Source organism: Cryptotermes secundus, unplaced genomic scaffold, assembly GCF_002891405.2.
Source record: "Cryptotermes secundus unplaced genomic scaffold, Csec_1.0 scaffold1184, whole genome shotgun sequence".
Taxonomy (NCBI): Eukaryota; Metazoa; Arthropoda; class Insecta; order Blattodea; family Kalotermitidae; genus Cryptotermes; species Cryptotermes secundus.
The window spans coordinates 569376-592396 of record NW_019734331.1 but is presented as its reverse complement, the minus strand read 5'-3'; the positions used below and the strand labels follow the sequence as shown (position 1 = coordinate 592396).

Genomic DNA, 23021 nt, shown 5'->3' with positions numbered 1-23021 from the left:
AAAAAAAAAAAAAAAAAAAAAAAAAAAAAAAAAAAAAAAATAAACCAAATTTCGCGAAGTATTTTTCTTCCAATACATAGAAACTGATATTTTTGGTTGCAGTTTAGGAAATAATTACATGTTGTTTTGCCAATTTTCCACAAGTTTCCCAAGAACGAAGATGGCTAAGATGTACCTGGAAGACATAGGTATGTTCTTAGAGTCCCGACTAACTGATTTTCAGATATCTGACGGTGACGTTCCAGCAGAGTCGAATATGATGGAAAGGCTCTCGTGAATGGTAGAGATGTAAAGAATTCTGGAAGGAAATGATGGTGGTGGGCTATTTAGAATTCGAGTTAGGACACACGTAAACGTCCGACCAACGTNCCCCCCCCGCCATACACACTTTATAAGCAGTTACCGCCTCGAACTTTGTTACGTGCTGTGTACTTCTCTCAGAGCACTGTCAGCTTTTGAAACTTGCGTCTCAAAATAAATTAATTTTAATTTAATATCAATTCCTGGTGACTGAGATATAGCAAATGCATAAACAAAAATTTCTTCTTTTATTGTTTTTGTATCTACTATCGCATGTCGTTTCTAATCACAACTTTTCAGTTGCTGGAAAATTATATTTCGTTCAATAACGTTTCGTTCTGCTAATTGCTTTGCAGGAAAGCGTCCCTTTAGCAAGCTGAGTTGTCGAAGAGGGGGGTGTGAATATACCGCGCAACTGGATCTAATGGTGAGAGCAACCAAGCGACCTCTGGCGTGTAGCGCGATAACTACAGTCGATAAGTTGTTGATTAAAACCGCATAAGGGCGAACTCTAGCGACAGTCTCGAATAAAGGACATGTGGCGACAAGGACGTGGCAAGCCGTAACTAATCCAAGAACAGGTTGTGTTGATCGCTTACGAGCGGATGAAGAGAAAACAATAAACATGGGGGTCGCCATTCGAGCTCAACACTGCCGGTGACTTCGGTGACAGTCTTCTAGCGGTTAAAGGTAACATGGCTCAACGTGACATTTTGAAATTTCAAAAAGATTAGGAAGAAAAAGTATTTGCATGGTGTATCACAGCATAGTGGACCAGCTGCATGTTTTGGGGTTTTGATAAAAAAAAACAAACGTGTTGGCAGTATACCAATAAAATGTTTGAGCAATGCCGTCTATAGATTGCCTCTGAGTGTGTTGGCACGGTGATTACTTTCCACACCTCTTCTTATATACTTGGTGCTTCTTTTGTGCCGCTTGTATTGTAATATACATTTTAAAACGGTCAACAACAGATCCATTCTACAGTTTCTTTTGTGCGTTTATGGCAGATAAATTAAGCAGTATTTTACAGAATCGTACAGTGGCAATCTCTTTCTCTTTCATTCTCCCAGCCGGTAGCAGCTTCCAGCAAACTGCATCCCCCGCACACCCTTCTGCATTCCCATTACTGGACTGACATGCGCTCTGCGTACAGGGGTAAATCAATAAATACCAAACATAGCCAAAGCAACGCCGACCAGGTACACGTACTACTAGGTTTCCCAGACCGCTGATTGACACCGACCTTGAAATATGCCATCTGATTTAGCAGCTGACAGCCATTCCGACAGCTGCAGGGAATAAGGGGAGGAGGAAGCGGCAGGAAGCTGCAATACGCGGAGCTACACTATTTGCCATAGCTCAAGCGGGTAGTCGCTGGCTTCCCACCGCGGCGGCCCGGGTTCGATCCCGGGTCTGGTCAAGTTGGGCAGATTTTCTCCGAGTACTTCGGTTTCCCCTGCCAATCTTCATTCCACCAATTGCTTCACAATCACCCTCACCTATCATCTGTGGCTGGTACAATAGGCCAGAAGTGGCCGCAGTACAAGGGACTTAGTCCCACCCCACTAGCAATAAAAAAAAATACACTATTTGTACACCTACTCTTTATCAAATATTGTTAGAATGATAAAAATAAAAGGAAACTAGATGCGCAGGGCTTTAGCACACTTGGGAGAGACGTTTTAGTAAGGAAACATGAAGGAAAGAACTTACTTGGAAGACGTGGACGTAAATGGGAGGATAATATTAAAACGGATCTTAACCAGAGTACGAGGGTGTAGAATTGTTTCATCTGGCGCGGGATAGGAATAAATATTGGGTTATTAACTTCAGGATTCCATAAAAGCAAATGAATTTCATGATGGACTATAAGCTACTAAAGAAAGACTCTATAATATTAGCTCGTTGCTCAGTTGGCAGAACTGCAGCATCAAAATCAGTGCTTGAATATAGGTCCTTAGCCTGTACTTGAAGCAACATTGCTTTCTTTTGATTCCTGTTTTATTTAATGATATCGCTAAGGTTATGTAGCTTATAGCGTAGGATGACAAGATGATTACGTACGATGTTTAGGGGATGAAGTCGACACAAGTTGGTTGATCGAGCCTTGGGATATTCAACAACACTTCACTTTTTTCAAGTTGCACAGTTTATACGGTGTTAAATGCGAGGGTGACCACGGTGTACTGAAGGTAAGGTCAAGTTATCCTTGTGCTCAACGAATTAAGTACACGCCATGAAGGCGTATGGGGGAGTGGATGTATAGATCCACATTTTCTTGACCTCGGCTCTAGCTGGAGGTGAGTGGTCAGCTTCATGCCCCGGCCGTTTTACCCCCGAGGAAAGAGCCCCAGGTACCCATTGGATAAAAGGTTGGGTGGACCCCAGAACCTGTCTGGACGATTTGGAAAAGAGAAATTTCTTCACCCTACCGGGACTCGAACTCTAGCCTCTTAGTCATCCAGCCCGTAACCAGTCGCTGTACCGACTACGCTATCCCGGCGTACCATGGAGGGCGTGAAAGAAAATATGGTGGCATGTTTTCAAGCATTTGCCTGGAGGGACTGCTGAAGAAACATTAAGACCCAAGTCAGTACAGTCGGTCTCCTAGCCGAGATTCAAAGTCGGGACTTCTCGAATAAGCAGGGACTGTGAACACAAAATTATGATGTACGTTTACTTTAAATGACTATCCCATATTTACCTAGAGGTTGTGAAGAGAATCGCTAAAACACTGTCAACAGCTTGTCCTCCGTGAGGGACTCGAACTGGGACACTCCAGAGCGCAAGGCAGAACAGCTGGAGTAAATGAAATACCTTAATCTATATGAGTTATGTTGAAAGCCTGCTTGAAGTCGCAGATATGACTTATACAGCATTATTTAAAGCTTATCCGATTATGCAAGTGTAACTTTCGGGGATAAAAATTACATGTAATATCTTGTATTTACATTGGGTAGAACAACAGAGCTTACAAATAACGACCTCGCCCGTATCAATTTAAAGAAATTCATATATCGACTGGTGGTTTCTTCCCCAGAAATTTCCTCTCTATGTTACCATTTTAGGGAGCCGGGGTAGCTCAGTCGGTATAGCGACTGGCTACGGCTTGGATGACTGAGGTGTCGGAGTTCCGGTAGGGTCAAGAATTTTCTCTTCTCCAAATCGTCTAGAACGGCTCTGGGGTCCTCCCAACATCCTATCAAATTGGTACTGGGGACTATTTATCCGGGGGTAAAGCGGCCGGGGCGTGAAGATATTCACTGACCTCCAGCTAGTGCCGAGGTCAAGAAAATATGGATCTACACTTTCACTTCCCCATACGCTCTCATGGCGTAGTGCTTAATTCGGTGAGCATAGGGATAACTTATCTTTATTTTAGCATTGTAGTTTAAAGATACAAACGCTTTTATGTGGACAGCAATGATCGACAAATTTACAGAATGTGGAAACAAGCGGTGGGGTACTATTATGACTAGAAGAGTGAGGAAAATATGAGCAGGTCAGTTGAGATTCGAACCCACTGCACGTCACCAAATAATTGCGTTTACTGTTTATGCGGACCTTACTGTGGCTTGCATTAATTTTCAACGTAGAGTATGTATTATTATTATTAGCCATAATACTTGTCGTAAACCTATAGGTTTCTGTGAAGAACAGTTCGCGAATTTCCACAGAACTTGCACAAATGAACGTAAAGTGACAGGAAGTATGTAAGTATATAACTAATATTACGAAGACATTTTGATTATGTAAGTAATCAAAACGCTGTAACCTTGAAAACGTAGGCCTGTAATTTATTGGGCATATGTTGTACACGCATGGACTTCCTAAAATAATGTCGTGGGATTTTTTAACAAATGTGTAAGGATCCATATATAGAGATTCCATTGTTTCAGTTGAGTGAGAGAGAATGGAGTCCATTCTCTCGGATTTTAAGGGAACAAATCTGCATATGCAATTTTGCACTACCTCCGAGATTTGAACGCCTGCTTTTAGTTAAGACCCGTGACAGGCCATCTGAAATGGCGTTTTATGATCTTTCTCCGGATAAATGACGGGTTATTACGCGACCATTTTTCCCTTCATTCAGCAATCCATCACTGTCACTGTTTATGGGCCTACATTTACTCGTGTATTTCTGCTATAGACTTCAGAGGATTGAACAAAATATGTTCGATTCATTTTTTTATCTTTTATTCTTCGCTTTTCAAGAATAAAAATATGTCAGGTGGCTGTGTGCTAACTCGCATTTATCGTCAGAATCTAGGTACCGAAGCGACAGTGCAGTGCATGCATGTATATAAAAGTAAATAAATAAACACATGAATTAAAGGTTTCTGTGCGAGTCTCCATGTACTGGAACTGAAGAAGATATTTGGACCAGAAGGGAGTAACATAAAGCTGCAGAAAACTGCATAATGTGGAACTCACTAATATTAAAATCTAGTCTTGGCCAAATTTTATTGCGTGATACAGTTGACAGGCATATAAGGAAAAGAGATATAGACAAGTTTTACTCAACTTTGGTCAGAAAACCTGAATGGAAGATGCTACTTGGGAGAATTATGCGTAGTAAATAGGATAATATTAAAAAGAATTTTAAGAAGTAATAGGATATGGACAAGTGGAGGGCTCTTGTGAACATGGTAATGAACCTTCGGGTTCCCTAAAATGCTAGTAAATTCTTGAGTAGCTGCAGATTTGGCTTCTCCTCAAGAAGGGCTCAGCTCCGTAAGTAAGTAAGCAAGCGTTTGAAAATATGGACTAGGTTCAAGCGGTTCAGGGCGAAGTGCTTGGAACGCGGTATGAAACTTCGGATTCCATAAAAACCTGGTACTTTATTGACCAGCTGACGAACTAATAGCTTCTCACGAAGAACTGATGGAATTGGTTATAGCATAGAGCTCTGTCCGGATTGTCTGAGAATCGAGGCATTCTTTATTTTTGGAGAACATGAAGAATTCATTCTCCCAATCTGATGCTCTCTTTTCAGCATCATACCAGCGATTCTGCTGTAGTGACAGTTACTTGATGCTGCTCTGTGGAGTGGATAATCTGATAACAGGACAACTGAAATACTCTCCTCTGGGCAGCAAATCCGCCGAGCCATAATCACTCATGTGTTGTAGGATTCACGCATTAGGTCGCTGTAGGGTATTCTAGTAAAAGGCTAGGCTTTATATTTAACACCTACCTACGAAGCACAGGCAAATGCATGTACGTTGATTGTGAGGTCCGCAAGTCTGCGAAATGTAATACAAATATTTCTTTATGTCACCGTTGTTAATAGAGGTAGTTTACGAAATTCTGATGGTGAAACAAACGACAAAATATCTGGACTCATCTGTGAGATAGAATGAATGAGTGACAAAGAAAAGGTTTAATTTAAGTTTGCTGCGTCACTATCCTGTAGGGTCACTGTGCTAAAATTACGTAAGTAATGACAGTCCCCATTCCTCCCCCTTGAATGAATGTACGTATAAGGGGTGGACCTTCTTGGCCCTTGCAGCGACCACAGTGATCTATTGTGCCTCCTCCCCCTTAATCAGACAGATATTACCCTCTTACTGCAGATATACAAACATATTTTTCTCACGTAACAAATTTCTTAATGCTCATGAAAGTCAAATATTCATTGAAGCCGCAAGAAAAATTAGTTTTGTATGGTTTAGAACTTTGTTTCACTGTTAATTTGTGGTTTATTCAGAAATTTTGAAAGCGGAAAGTTCTGGTGCACCTTTCATGGGAAAGCGAAAAATACGTGAGGGGGAAAAATAACATTTCGAGTTATCCTTCTTATTTTCTTCCTCCGTTCGTTTTTTTTTCCTTTCTTCATCCCCTGCTTTCTGTCTATTTATGTCTTCCTGTTCCTTCCGTCTTTCTCAATTGTTCCATAACTTGCATTTTTTTATCCCATTATCTTATTTTCCCTTGTTCTTCTCTGTTCCTCTAATGATTATTTCCCTTTATCATCCTTTTTCTTCTTTTTCCAGAGTCATTGTCTCCTTTTACTTTATATACTTTTTTCCATTTTCTTCCTTATCTTTAGCTCTACCTTTCCATTTTGTCTCCACGCCAAATAACTATTTATGTCTGTATTTCTCCTTCTTTTGTCCATCACAGCACATAAGACACGTTACTTACGAGTATTCGATTAAACTTTTGATTCAAACTCAATTTCTCCTGAATTTCAAAAGGACTCACGAATGACATTATGGAATAAAGTTGGGTGAGTTTGTGAAACCGAAGGTGCCATCAATTATCGATTTTCGTCCGCAGAACGGCCTTCCGAAATGGAGTAACTTGAAGGAAATGAAAGCATTTGTATGTAATATTATGAGTAGCAAGTCGTGAGCTACAGCTTCAGTATCTCTGGTGCTTCCACTTAGTGGTACTGCTGAGAACACTAAATCATATTTTATCGGTAGAGTTGAACGTGTTCAGAAACCCGCTATGAGGGTTCCAGTAATATAAAATATATGATTTTGTATTATTTATGTCATTGGTACGTTCTGGTTTGGCCAGCACGAATTTTCAATCAAAATCTACTAAATATAACTGTTGATTCAAACGTGTGCGTAGGAATAACTTCTCATTTATGCATTACGGCAATCATAATTTAAGAAAGAGAACTGTATTTTGAAAGAACTGAAGTTAATTCTCGATAAAGTACAATGTGCCACGCATACAGATTCCAAGACGAGCCTTGGGAATGCGTTCCGATAACTTAAAATATCGGCACCTTTATCGAAACCTGCATGCGCTAAATATTCCTTTATAGACTTATCGTTTTACCCGAGGCCCAAATCTTTAAAGTTTCTAACATGGTATAATGGTAGTCAATTGGTTACTGACCTTGAAGCATGTCTAAACACGTTCACAAAAACCAGGGGTTCAATTCCATCAGTTACCTGCTATTTACTATAGTGTGACATATCTGGTGAAATTCGGGATATTAGAACCAGAGAAGATGCATGTTGCTAGGCAACAGCTCCTTAAAGACGTTTCCACAGCAACCAACTCACGTGACCGCCGCAAAATACACACAGGCAAAAATAGAGGAACTGTTGAAGGCGGTGTTTTCTGTTGGGTCCGTGCAGGGGCTATATCAGGAGAGCCTACAGGCAGGTCTTAGGCCAATCCCGTGCGAAGGCGGGGTCGAACAACTCCACCATAGCCCTGCGAGTAGTAGGAGGCGACGAAAAGGGAACCCAGTATCTGAGGAATATAAATACGGGGCCTCCAGGTGGGGGATTCTAGAATCTGAGACAGTAAAATGTGGTCATGAGTTCCGCGGGACTTGGACCTGAGAATGACAGCGCTGGCGTGGGCCAGCAGCAACTCTAAACGACAGATCCATCATCTCGTCGGATTATGACCGCAAGGGTTCAGCTGAAAAAAATAATCTCCAGTCGTGATTCTCAAGGGGCTTGTCGCTAAGACGAACTGATTGGCGGTACACCACCAGTCGTGAAGTAACTCTGACTCTGACTCTGCTTCAGGCCAGCCATGCTCTCGTCAGAGAAGATGCTTGGACACAAGGACTATGACCGCAACGGTTCAGTTGAAACAAAAAAAAAATCTGTGCTCGTGATTCTCAAGGGGCTTGTTGCCAAGACGAACTTATTGGAGGTAAATCGCGAGCTTTAACGTAACTTTGACTTTGGTCTTAGGCACCAGATGGGGATCGACATCAAGGCTGCCTTGCCGACTGACCGTCCGTCGTAATGTGACTTCGACAGTCCAGTCCTAACTCAGTTAAGGCATAACCTGCTGCACGTAACTGCACTGACGGAATTCCTGTGTACATGCTGTCTAAATGTTACTTAGAATGATGCAATGACAAAGGGCACACAGAGTCCATAGTGACCTGGACGCCGTGACAGCGCGGATATACTCGTGCTGAAACTACGGTACAACAAACGTAGCGCCTATACAGAAAGACCGACCCCTCCCCTCGTCGAAGAGAAGGACACATTTCTCAAACAAGTGCATGCCTAGGAGAGAACAAAAACCCTTGGTCTAGAGTCTCGACGGACCTGAAGCCTCAAATGACTGTGCTGGCGAGGACCAGCAGTAATTTAATGGAATCTATCATTAGTATATAACCAACCAGCCGACAGACCAGTCCGAGTCTGAGGTTACTGTGAAACAGTCGCAGCTTGGCGGAGGAGCCCCAACCGTTTGAAGCCGTTGCGTAGCAACGCTTAGTGAAATATAAGATTTAGCGTGTGCCACAGTGAATTGTAAAGTGTGTAAACCAGTGAGGCGACTATAATTACTTTTAATCACGATTTGTAAGTGTCCAATAAATCCAGTTACAAATCGAAACCCAATGTCTAGTCAATTAACATATGACAATACTTTTCTTTCTGAGGAAAGGTAGGTCTGTGGCATAATACCTCGTTGCATGTGTTCCTAATAATTCTTTTAAACCGAATGACTTATTTCCTCCAAATTTGGAGGATATCGCACCTTCATGCTTAATTCAGTACCACGAATAATACAAACATGATGATCACAAATATACGTATGGCTTTAAATGACGGCATTCCATCACAGAAATTATTTGTGAATTTGCGCGTCTTACTCCCCTCTTAAAATTCTATAGCTTCGCTATAACACGATCATGTACTTGGAAAATATACAACTGTCCTTGTGCTTAAGTATCACGATATGAAAACGTCTGGGGTGGAAAGGAAGTAAAACTCCACGCATTCTTAATCTCGGTTCGAAATGGCTGTTGGTAGTACCGGATCACATACGTTTTAACATTTTTAACAAGCGTGTGCAAAGACAGCATATACAATTGGCCTTGAATACGTTACCTTGGAAATGAAATCGATCATTACTTGGTAGACCATTGTTGGTTGAACAATACGATACGACGATGAATTCCGTGTGACGGATAAAGCTGGTTCCGGGAAACCAACGAGTCTGGACCCCTAGTGCGCGTATCGTCCTTGTTCTGAAAATAGGGGACACCGTTGACCCTCGGAACATTTTTCAGATTCTGTTCTACAACGTAATGACTTTTTTTTTAATAGCCCTGTAACAGGCCGTGGAGGCCCATTGGGTTGTGAGTTGTTGAGGTTCCTACATCTTCTAGACAATCGGCTCACAGATGGCGGTAAGGTTGTCAGCCTTACGAGCCGGTCGCTCTTTACCTCCAGGAATATTCCTAGTACTCATTTCTGTTAGAGGCTGAGTCGACCCCAGGGCCATAGTGCGGCAGAAAGGATTTGGTCAATTGAAAAAATCCACCTCATCGGGATTCAATCTAGCGACCATCTGACTTGTAGCATAGTGCCTCAACCAACTACGTTACCGCGTGCCAGAACGCAATGAATACTGAATATATTTCGCCTGAAAGAGCACATCTTTCGGATCAGGACAAATGCTTTATACGTTTCTGATCTTCACCCTCTTCTTACAAAATTTGCTTGAAACTTAAAAGCAGTTCCTTCGTGCAAGACCTTCATATATCTACGAGCGGACTCGTATGTACCTTGGAAAACTGCCCTTTCATGCTCGCTTTACGATACGAAAAGGAATAGCACATACAGGGTGTCTACAAAAGGCCTGACACATTTTGATCTTGAATAATTCGGAAAATAACGAAGATAGAAATAAACTGGTTACATTGTTGGATTGAGAAACTCAAAAAGTTTTGTGTCTATTGTTAATAAAGTTGTATATGAGCTCCATTTGTTTCACGTAAAATTATCAAGAAGATATTAGATTTCTTGCCAGGTTCAGCGTTACAGGTTTACAGCGTTATACGCATGCCATTTTGCCAGGCTTATAAACACAAAGTAATAGGCCTATATACGAAGATAACATTCTTAAAGTGTGATGGGGGAGACTGTCATAAATTATTCCGGTTTGTCATAGTACAGGACTGTAATGACCGAGCATCCGATTTTCCAATCAATATGTCTCGTTCGCATCCAGCCGCCAGAGTCGGCTACTCTGCTTTTGGTTTTGTGGGTTTTCCCCTACATTTCCAGACGCGGTATTTCCAGTAACAAGATCACAACCAGACACTTCCCTATACTGTATCCAAAGAGTAGATATCAGAAGTAATCATATAACCCCGCGCCTGATTAAGTTGTCTGTCTGTTTATCCGTCTGTCCATACATCCATCCATCTAACTAGGGCTCTACAGCCCTTCGTTGGACCTTGGCCGCTTTTTTAGGTTTTAATCCCTTACACATTCGATATGACTCCTTTTTTTATTGCTAGTGGGGTGTGACTAAGTCCCTTGTACTGCGGCCACTTCTGGCCTCTTGTACCAGCCCCAGATAATAGGTGAGGGTGATTGTGGAGCAATTGGTGGAATTAAGATTGGCAGGGGAAACCGAAGTACTCAGAGAAAACCTGCCCCAGCGCCACTTTGTCCACCACAAATCCCACTTGACCAGACCCGGGATCGAGCCCGGGCCGCCGCGGTGGGAAGCCAGCGACTAACCGCTTGAGCTATGGCGCGGCCACAGGACTCCTTGAACGGGGGATCAGCCCGTCGCAAGCCCGCTACCCACACACAGAACAACACAAACACAGAATGAAGGCACACAGACATTCATGGCTTGAGTGGGATTCGAACTCACGATCCAAGCGTCCGAGCGTGTGAAGACGTTTTATGCCTTAGACCGCGCGGCCACTGTGATCGGCCAGATTAAGTAGTAAGCTACCTAAATCCAGTTTGCATTATCGAAATATTTTCCATTTACCGTGCTATTTCAACTAGAGGTAATACAGCATCGAACGAGAATGACCATGAATGGTGGGTATGTATGGATTTAGAAGGAGGCGGTTGTAGACTATTTGAATTTATTATCACGCATTCGCCTGGAGATACTGATGAAAACTCAAGTTAAGGAAAATCGGTTACCTCGGCTCAGATTTGAACCTCGTGCAAAACATTGCTGCTGCTCAAATATGCTTCGCTACACGTCATTGAATGGTTCCCAAAATAAAAATTTTACTAATTACGTCATCATCAATATCAAAATCTGGATCTTTCGATCTGTTTCGTTGCTCTACCGCATAGGTCGATCTTTTCAACACCACATCATCCAATGGATCATATACTTCTAGATGTATAATCCATTTTTTCGGCATACACCCTAGTGTCATAATTACAGCCAGATCTACTGTTCTGGATTGCTAGCTATGCATGGAAATTATCCCTTTCAATGAAGTTTCATTTATGTTGCTTTTGGGCTACAAGGCTCACAAATTTGTTTTTTTTTGTTTAATTCCATATGCCTACAATAAAAAAACATGGTTTTAGTCCGCAAGCGAACTATACCGACCGAGCGACAGCCGCTTGTCGGCGAAGTTAGTGCCAACTTTAGCGGATAGAGGATGTCGCGTGGTCAGCGCAATGAATCCCCACGGCCGTTAATCTCGGTTTTCTAGACCGGACACATTCCTATAATACTAGTTTAAATTTAGTGTGTATTCAAGGATGATGCCACCCTCGCAATTATCGACCCTGGACAATACGTCAGATATAGACAAAGGCCCAATGGGGTGGGGGGAGGCGCAAAATATACACAAGAGGGATGGTAATCACACGAAAAGGACAGCCATGACGAGCTAATCACCGGCAGTATTTGCTTTGTTTATCGGAAGAGGAAGTACAGAGGAACGAAATATCAGCATTTATAGAGGAAAACTGAGGAAACTGAGAACGCGCAGATAAGACTGTGCCCGCTCGATGTGTTTAAGACGCAGGAAGTAAGCTCACACTATGTAACATCGAATGGCAGGGTGATAATTAATTGGACAGGGTGTAGAAGGAAGCGGTCGTGGCCTGGTTTAGGTAGATCCTAGCAATTTTCTGGAGGGAATAAGAAAAAAAATACGACAGACAGTGTCCCTGCCGAGATTAGAACCCCAGCACCTCCTGAATGCAAGTCAGAAGCATTATCTCTTGAGCCAAGTAAATTGGCCAAACTGACACGTGAACTTTCCAGTGTGACTCCGGTCTTTGTTACCTTCAGTTCACTTCTGTGTTCCAAATCCACTCGGAAAATCTGCAATGTGACTAAATTAGGGTTAATATCCTCCCATTAACCTTGACTTTTTCCCTTGACACAATATTCTATACCTGATCCAGCCAGCTACCTGCTGGCCCACCTCCCAAGACCCTTCCCCTCTCCCTTCTACTGTTTTCCCATGTAGCCCCTATCCCTTCCCTTCCTGCTCTTATACAGTTGGGTTTATTCTCAACATTAGTCTATCTGCAGCTGCTCACGCTTGTTCTTTGCTTGCGGATTTTCTTCTTTTTTCTTCTACCCTGAAGATGGAGGCGATACGTTCCTCCGAAATGTCGGTTAACACAATATCTATACGGTGCCACATCCCAGAATACTGCTTACCAAGATCCAAGTTCGACAAATTGCACTGCTCAACAAATTTTGATAGCAAGTTTGCAAATGCCTTCAACTTATGTTTTTTTACATCCATTTTGGCATAACATGATAAAAATATGATCATAAAAAATCCTTAGCTCCAGTTCAGAAATAAGTGATCTGTATTGTATTACCTACATTTTTATAGCCAGTGTTGAAACATAAATCTGTCAAGAGTTTTGCATGAAGGCAGTCTTATGCTGAGCGTTTTCGCTTGGCTTGTCGTTTATAGGCTAACTCTGGAGCTTCCCTGGTGACAGTCCAGCAGTTTCCTTCTTTACCTCTTCTCCATGGCTGCAATATCTTGATGAAATCCTTAGCCGCGTTCATCACTTGATTGAATGAATGAATGCATAGCGGGTGGGCCATAATAATCTGGTCCTTGCTTTGCAACATTCAATGATCTCTTGTGTTTCCCTTTTTCTTGACTAACCATTTACCAGTCTTACAATTTGAATGAAATGAAGGACTCTGTTTCTGGGGGCGTCATAGTAGTCACTTGGTTCTATAAAGAACTGACCCAGATGACAAAATCTTAAATAAGCTATGGCCTCACAATCACATAAGATGTGTGTGGCTGATTCATCTTTTACAGGCACCTTTGACAAGTAGAGTCATTTCTCAATCCCACTTTGAAAAGGTGTCCTTTTAGGTGACAGTGTCCTGTAAGTAGTCTCACCACCCATCTTAATTAGGCTCTGTTTAATTTTAACAGGTCCTTTGCTCTTCTGGCAGAGGACACTAGTATCAGTCCCTTTGCCTGTTTAAGTCCAGTTATGGATTCCCAATATTTTTTATGATTTCCGTTTATCCAGTTTCTGAGGGCTTTTTTTGGAAAATCCAATTGAGATTTTGCAAGCTGGTTCAGGCCTTTGAACGGATGTCCAGATCCTGTTCTTGCCGACTGATCTGCCGTTTCATTACCAACAATACCCTCATGACCTGGCATCCATATCAGTTGAACTCTGTTATGTTTGACCAGTTGTATGAGGGGCTGATGGCAACCCCAGACCAGTTTTGAGGTAATCTGGTATTTGAAATGTGCTTCAATTGCAGCTTGACTGTCTGATAGAATGTAAATGGTTCTGTTTTTATGGTTCCTATCTGGATTCTCAACTGCGCATGCCTTAATGGCATACACTTCTGCCTGGAATATTCTTGTGTACTGCCCAAGGCTAAAACTAAGTTTTGACCTTGTGCCATGGCAATACACCCCAGCTCCATTGCCATTATTTGCCTTGGGGCCACCTGTGTACCAGATTAGTCCCCCAGCTACCTGGCTTGAAGCCCCTTTTTTCCATTCACTTTTATCGGGAAATCCGATCATGAAGGGTTTATCACAGACATGTCTCAGTATCATTTTATCAGATCCCATCTGTTGGATGGGTTCTTTTATCATGTCCTGAGTCATGTATACATGTCAGAAACCTTCAGATTTGGGTGTCCACTGATCATTGCAATGTAGTTTGTAATTTCCTACCTAGGCCTCCACTTCCACCTGCAGGTGCAGTGGGGGGAGTCCAAGGAGGACTTCAATTGCAGCTGCTGAAGTTGTTTTCATTGCTACTGTAATACCCAAAAGGCCATCCTTTGCAATTTGTTAAGTTCTGCCTCGGTTGTTTTGAGTTTATCTCTGGGCCACCATACAGTAGCAGCATAGGTAACTAATGGTCTTACAGCCATGGTGTATATCAAGTATATCATCACGTTTGGTTTCTTTCTCCAAGTTTTCCCAAACTTGACTTTGCTTGTCCAGAAGTCCTTATAGGCATTGTTGATAACCTTGTCCAGCTGCTTTTCCATGTCAGTCCCTTGTCTAATATTAGTCCAAGGTACTTGACTTCACTGGATAGTTGGATCATTTTGCTGAAGAAGGTTGATTTCTTAAGTCCTTTATATTCCTCTTCCTAATAAAGGGTATACGTATTTACCATTTTATTTAGGTTGATAGACAAATTTGTTCTTTCACACCATTATTGGACTGCACACAGAGCTGTTCGTAAGACCTCTGACAGTCTAAAAAATTTCCCATATGATCATTACTTACTGCATAACAATTCTCAGGGAAGAAGTCAAGATGGGAGTGAAGTTGGTGGATATTCAGAGACATGTTACAGCCAAGTTTTTCATAGCATGACACAACTCACCTACAACCTCCTTGTAATTTGGTTCTCTGTATTTTCCTAACAACTATGGACAAACACACTTAAAACTTCCCCATGCAGCCTTCTTGTCACTATGTAGGATTTCACCAAACTTGTGGTCTCTGAAAAACTCCCAAATCTGTAGACCTATAAAGACATCCTCTTCGAATTTTGCATCACATAATCAAGAGAACATTCCCCAAGTACTTATAGGCCTCACCCTCATTCTACTCACAAAGTTTTTAATGAGACCTAATTATATATATAACAGTGGAAGCAAAATCTGTTTAGGAAAAACCAGCAGTTCATTTAGGACATTCTTCAAACCTGGCTGAAGAGTTTTCCTGGTAGGCCAGTCGGTTTTGGTGTAGAGAGATGCACAAGCCCTATTATCCCATTCAGAAATGAAACAATGGTTAGTGTACCCAAACTGCATGTCTAGGAAGTGTTCAATTACTTTCAGGACATCACAAATCACTGAAAGTCACAGTACTTGATGGCTTCAAGTAGAAGTTTCAAGTTTTCATAAGACTCCCTCATGTGAACAGTGCACCCAATTGGAATTGTAGGAAGCTTGTTACCAACATGGAGAAGCACTGCTCTTAAACTCATACTAGAAGAGTCAATGAACAGACTCCACTCTTCAGGATTGTAATTAATGCTGAGGGCCTCCATTAGGCCGTTTAGATTCGCGCATATCACAAGACTGTCTTGCATGGTGAAAAAGGAAGTGAACCTCTGTTCCCTACTCTGGTAAACTGAGATATTTACATTTTCATCCAGTAAATTCCACTGCTGTAATCGCGATTGTGAAATCTCAGTTTTACTTTGGAAAGATCCAAATATCTTATGAGACCACTTACCTCAATTTGGGTAACTGTGTGGCTCCTTTGACGCCACATTCACAAAGAACCACTGCGCTATTTTTTTGGCTGTTCAGGTACAGGTAGTCTTTCTCCATGTGGAACTGGCCGCATGCTAGATGAAATTTTTGGATAGGCCGCTGTCCGTGTTTGTTTCTTGGAAAATTCCCTGCTGGTTAGGGTGAACCATGCAGAAGCAGCAGTCTCTTATGCGGTCGGTGGATTCCCTCCAGATCATGGCCATTGCAGAGGGCACTGAACGTCCTTTATCATTAATTCAATTTCTCAGATTCCTGGCAAAAATGTTGCAAACAACATGCGGTACACAGATTTTATCTTGGTCTCCGATTTCACAACAAAAGTAAGAGTGGTAAGCTTTTATAATTAATGGTATTATATGCTGTTTTTCTTAAGAAATTGTCACTTCCACACACACGTAGCAAAAGTTATCGGCACTGTTCACACAACCTCGTGGCGTTTTTGCTGTTCTAACACAAATCATTTGAACTGTCACTTCCCAACAGACGTAGCACATATATTAGCATTGTTTGCACAAACACGTGGCACTTCGGCTGAGACAACAACAAAGTCACATTAAAAATTATTGTAAATCGCGCACGAGAATACAAACACATTACCAAAGTTCGAAACTGACAAAAGTCGACTGTCGTAAAATTCTTACAGTGCTGCCACGCCAGCAGCGATTTTTTCCTAACGTGGTGTAAATTTGTTACCAACCTGAGCAAAATGAAAACTAGAGCTAATTTTCCATTTTATTTTTCAAATTCATTATCAGCACCACAGCGTCGATAATAATTGGCTACGTTTGTTCAGTTTACATTTTCACTGTTCAATAGTGTTATCAATATGAGCATTTTATAAAATGCCAAATATGTAATATGAAAAAGCTAGAATCAGTATCCACATAACTTCATGGAGCTGAGCCGTTCTTGAGGAGCCTCTAGTTGTGTAGCTTCTCAATAACTTCCCAACATTTATGCAATCTGAAGGTTCATTATTGTATTTACAAGAGCCCTGCACTGGTCCCTATCCTGGGCCAGATCAATCCAGTCCATAACACCCGATCCTATCTAAGATGCATTTTAATATTATCCTCAGTATATCCATATTATACAAGTAAACCTGAACCCGCCGGTCACGGTAGCCGAGCGGTCTAAGGCATGCACTGTCTTCGCTCACTCGGAAGCCGGGATCGTGGGTTAGAATCCCACTCAGGGCATGAATGTTTGTGTGCGACGAGCTGATCACCAGCCCAAGGAGTCCTACCGTATGTCTAAGATCTAGAAAAACCGAAGTGAACGGAGAAGTTCATGGAGGTAGGCCTAGGTCCACTGGGGCTGTAGTGCCAAGGGGGGGAAAAAATCTGAACCCCGTGAGGAGACGGAATGTTCCATGTTAATTACTTTAAATAAAATACACAAATTAGACAGAATGCCTGTGACATACAAATAAACATGACTCTTCTTTGCAGCCAAACTGTACTCTGCTTTAGCAACCAGCCGACATATGAGGATGTCAAAATTACAGTGATACATTTGGTGCATTATACGTATAATATGTTAAAATTTGTTTATGTCTTTTGAATTACGAGATTTTGGTCTTTATGTCTCAAAAAATGAGGGATTGTGTGAATGGCTAATACTGTTACAGTTTGTATTTTAGGGCTCCTCTTGGATTACGAAAGATTTCTTATAAATCTGATAAAAGAAGCCCCCATCTCTTTCAAAACACTACTTCGTGTTACAATATGGCTGCTGCAGATGTGAACGAGTTTAATCTTTATGCAGCAAATGTGCATATGTCAACTGAGTACAATATTCATTCTGTGTACTTATACGTAATTATTTTAGTTTTTACTTACAATTCCAAACAAGTTACGACAAACTTTCCATGGTTTGGTTCTCATATCAACGATGTAATCACTTTAACAGATCTGTGGTTACATTCCATCCGCAGTTTCCTCTTGTTAACACCAAATACATAGTGGTCTTAAGTTATTTAGTTAGGAATTTTCTATTTTTCTCATCGTTAGACTAAAATAAAATAAGATTTTACAAAACGGAAGACTACAGCACCTAGGCTGTCAAACAGCAAAGTTGAAATTACAAATTACAGATGAGACAGAGACAGAATACATGTAGTTGAAGTAGGCAGAGTTATAAAAATACAAGGTACTTAAATCCTCGGTACTCTATTATGAATTGAAGTGTTTCCTTCTTGCATTCACAGAGGAAATTAGAAAATGATACAAGGTTTTGATCAAGGATCTCAAAATACGTGAATAGTTTTGACAACAATTTATATGTGGCAGGATAATATTAAAATATACTATAAAGATATAGGATCAAGCTAGCGCAGGGTGAGTCCATCGTGATGAACCTTCGGATTCCATACAAAAATGCAAACTTTCTTCACAGCTGAGAAAATGTAAACTTTTCAAGTATAACCCTCTACCATAATGTCAGAGTACGAATAGAAAAAGCCTAAATAAAAAATTCATACGGCGTAGAAATGAGAAGGTACGGTAGGCCTGCTTATGTAAGCATGACCTCTACACACATTCTGAAGTGGGCTAATTGTAAACGTACAGACATTCACTTCAGATTTTCAGAAGCCAAAATGGACAGAAGGATAGAGAAATAGAAACGGCAAATCAACAAGGAGTTTTTCATATTGCGCTGAAATTTAAAGAATGCTTCACGATAACTCGATAGCAAAGAGCCTTACTAAATAAATTGTTAATCATAATGTTAAGGATTTATTAATATTTAAATGTCTACGTTGATGATGACACTACTTAAAAACTGATACATGAATTTGTCATTTTATTCCAAGGAAAAGCTTCAAAAATTGCTGCAGTACAACCTTCATACGCTGTGTGTATTTCGTGTGTTTTTGTTTACCTATGTTGAAAGTTGAGACAAGCTGAGACCACCTCAGAGATTACTTCGAGCGTTGCGAACTTATGATGGAACCTGTAATGCGCTATCTGCAAGTCTGAAATCCTCGTGCACAGGAAGTCGTATCTATATTTTATAGGCAGCTCATCCTACCCGTGAATCTGATTTATAGCCCGTAATACGAGAATACACCTTCGCATGGTCTCCTGATTTCCCTTGCTACGTGAATTTGCTTTTCAGATTCGTAGCATACGGGTATTCTGATGAAGCAGTGGCGTATTCTGTCGGCCAGCGGCTATGTAATCACACAAATACCAAAAAAGTATCTGCCAGACAGATTAGACCAGTGGGTGCTTTCGTTTTTCTATAGTCCTGTAACTAGAGGGTAAATAAAAATGTAAAAAGTAAAGGTAACAGGCCGTGGAGGCCCATAGGGTTGTGAGATGTTGAGGTTCAAACATATTTTAGACAATCGGCTCATAGATGGTGGCAAGGTTGTCACCCCTACGCGCCGGCCGCCCTTTACCCCCAAGAATATTCCTGGTACTCATTTCTGTTAGAGGCTGAGTCGACCCCAGGGCCATAGTGCGGTTGGAAGGATTAGGTCAATTGAAAAAAAAATCCTATAACCTCATCGGGACTTGAACCCGCGACCTTCCGGCTTGTAGCATAGTGCCTCAACCAACTACGCTACGGCAGTATCGGTTTAAAATAATTAGAAATGAAAAATTTGTGGATGTAAACACTTGTTTGTTTGCCTACGTTCTTGACGAGCTCTAGTCTCGTTGATATTCCAGTTGTGCGATTATCTGATACCGCTGAACCACTGAAAAGTGAATATCGCACACAAAGCCCACAGTTATACAAAGTAGAGAACGTTGAAATTGAACAGCCAGCTATGGCCCTCAATAAATGCACCTATTACAAAATACTATGCCCAAAATTTTCTTATATTTCATTAAGTCTACATACTGAATCCTGGGACTTATAATCGTCTTCCTGTTGATCGCAAATTGAGCATAGGGCACCGTCAAACGCTTCATGTCACCTCAGTTTCTCTCAGTCGATAGTACATTTTAGGCGGGGGATCAGCCTCTCGCAAGGTTGCTACCTGATACAAACACAGGATAAACACGAACAGAAATCCATGCCTTTAGTGGAATTCGAATCCACGATCCCAGTATTCGAGGGGGCGAAGATATTTCATGCCTTAGACCGAGCGGCCGCTGTGATTAGCAATCCGGTGACTGGTAATCCTAATTTAATCTTTACATTATCTTCCTCAGTCCCTTTGGACAACAACAGAACTGTGCACAGGTTTATCACAAGCAATAAGCTCATCAAGGCAAAAATGTGCTGTACCCAGGGCAAAGCAGGACGTTCGGAACTATCAGAAAATGTATACAATAATTTTAAAACGTTAATAAAAAAATAATAATAATAAGTCTGGAACTTTATGTGTTTGTGTGCTCTGTTATACTTGTGGTATATTTTATAGCAATTCTCAGTATGATCAGATCGAGGATGAAATGGGTGAGACAAGTAACAAACATGGGAAGACGGGAAATTAATACAAAATCTTAGTCTGGAAACCTGAAAGGAAACGACCACCTGACGTGGATGGGAGGATGCTGTAAGAATTTACCTTAGATAGGATGGGTATATACTGGATTCCTGTGGACCATGCTGACTGTTTTAAATACGACAGTAAGCTTTCGGTTTCAGTAAAATAGGGGAATTTTTTTCACTAGGGGCGGACTTTAACTTCTCAAGAAGGGCTCTGCTTCTCGGAGCTAGTTACTCAATTAAATTACAACGATGAATTTGATATCAAAGATTCTTAAAATGTTAGGAAAAATGGAAGCATTTTTTTTCTCTAAATTCCCTGACTTCTAATTCAGAATATTAAAAAAAATAATGAATTTCTTGGGAAGAAATCTGGATTTGCACATAAAATTGTTTTGAATTTCAGTTCCATTAATGTATAAAGAAATTCAAGTTGAGAAATTGCTGTTAAATTGCGACGTTTATTTTGAAACAAACTAAATTTATTTCATTAGATGTAAAAGGTAAAATAAAGTTGCCTTGAGACGAGCTGATCACCCGCCCAAGGAGTCCTACCAAATGTGTAAGATCGAGAAAAACCGAAGTGAAGGGAGAAGTTCATGGAGGTAGGCCTAGGCCCACTGGGGCTGTAGTGCCAAGAAAAAAAAAAGTTGAAGTTGTCCCTGTGCTTAACTATAATTAAGCACTAGGCCATGAAGGCGTATTGGGGAGGGGATGTATAGATCCAGATTTTCTTGGTAGCTTAATCCCCGGGGAAAAGCTTTCGGTTCCCATTGGATAGGAGGTTGGGTGGGCCCAAAGGCCAGTATGGACGACGTGGAGAAGAGAGAATTCTTGACCCTTCTGGGACTTGAACTCCAACCCCTCGGTCGTTCAGCCCGCAGTCAGTCGCTACACCGACTGCACTAGTTCGGCTCCCTTTCATTAAATGTGAGCGATATTAATGTTTTAATATAAGGATCCTGGCGTGTCCTATTTTATAATCATGGCAGACCCTATGTAACCTAATGCTGTGACTGTCAGTGAATGGTGCTGATTGCTATTTCTGTAAATGTTTCCCCCCCCCCTTTGGCACTACAGTCTCAGTGGGTCTAGGCCTACCTCCATGAACTTCTCCCTTCACCTCGGTTTTTCTAGATCTTACACATTCGGTAGGACTCCTTGGGCGGGTGATCAGCTCGTCGCAAGGCCTCTACCTGTACACAAACAAACTAAACATCCATGCCCTGAGTGGGATTCAAACCCACGATCCCGGTTTCCAAGCGAGTGAAGACAGTATATGCCTTAGACCGCTCGGGTACCGTGACCGGCATTTCTGTAATTTACTAAACCAAAAATAAAGACTCTCCTTCAGGTCAGTTTGTATCGGATGCCGTGATAAGGAGATACTGGAATGATCGCTTTTCCCACCACTGTCTTTTAACCTATTTTACATTCTTAGCAAAGCAATTCCAACGAACACCAGAGGCAATGTATGAGAAACTAAGTCACGCAAATGTAATATTAAGCTCTAAAACCGCAAAGAAGTGCACAATGACAACAACATGTCATCGATTCTTACCGCAATGGAAAATAAAATTTCCTCTTCACGCCGTATATTTACTGGTACCAAAATTTAGCTTCATTTACAGCGAAATCTGTTAACTATATCGACCTTGCCACAGTTTTATAAAAGTGTTTATGGCTAGAGGCTCACCTTCCAGTTGTAATCTCGGCACCAGGAACAGACAAACCGACACGAAGAACGAAGGTGAGTGGTTTCAGTCGCAAGGAAGTACTCACCGCATCATAACAACGCAAAGCAAAGGTTAGCAAAACTCAGATTGAACCTCAGTACTGAAATAGCAGCTATGTACTGGAAGAGGAGTTGTAAATAAGAGCCGCGTACTAACGACAGAATTTTTAAGTGGTAACCGGGACAGAAAGAGCAGCTTACGAGTAAAATTCGATCTGAGAATTGATAATAGCATCCGAGTGCTTAGCATACAACCCGGAAGTACAAGCGACCAACAAGAATATTCATCTACGTGTTCTAAGGGTACTTGTCTAGCAGAGAGTGATGGGTTCTTAAAGTGTATGGTTTTATTTTTCATACATTAATAACAAAAAATTACAACTTTTTTTTTTTTTTTTGTTTATAAGTAACATTTCGAAATGCATACTCTATATTTCGTATATAATGCTTCAGTAACGCCAACGTTTAAATGGCGAACTGAACTAGAAGTGACGGAATACGAGCACATTCATTTCAAATAAAAATGTGGGCCAATATTCTCACACGTAGGGTACAGTTTCCAAAATTATAGACAGTAGGTGTTGTACAAGATGAAAAATGCGTAGAATATCATCGTTGCATTCTACTCGATAAATTCAATTTGTATCTGAAATATTTTTCTATGACTGAGTTGGTTTTTCATAAGATTGTGAATGTTATTTGTGATTATGTGAATTTATGTTGAACTGAAAGATTTAACTCCTGTAGAGAACATTATAATTCCAGTTCTTGCAACTATACAGAAAGAACAAGCACCTACTCTGGATTCAGTGGTGGTGAGAATTCCTGTAACCTGTGAAATGTGTCATTTTGACATTTATCTAAGGTTCAATGTAATCTTTAATTTACCCCTCGGCTTTAACGCTACCCCTTACGGGGCTTGTAAATTTAGACCCATGACCTGGCATTATTGAAATAGCGGGAGAGTAGTCATGACACAGGAGAGTGAACAGGCTCCAGAGCCAATTTAAGCAGAATTCACAAATCGAGAATTTTGTGATATGTTAAGTATGAAGCTCAGGTA

At 41.2% G+C, this 23021-nt stretch overlaps 1 long non-coding RNA gene across 4 annotated transcripts in view; it reads left to right on the top strand.

Moving 5' to 3' along the window:
• Window positions 1-851: 851 nt before the first annotated feature.
• Window positions 852-23021, top strand: part of LOC111868697 — a 33991-nt gene continuing 11821 nt past the window's right edge. The window contains exon 1 of one of the 4 annotated variants that reach the window (XR_002843547.2): window positions 852-990. This is a non-coding gene — a long non-coding RNA (uncharacterized LOC111868697). Of the gene's footprint in view, window positions 991-21933; window positions 22031-22059; window positions 22298-23021 lie in introns of those variants that run through there. The other 3 variants (XR_002843549.2, XR_002843548.2, XR_004513468.1) reach the window with 3 other exon arrangements.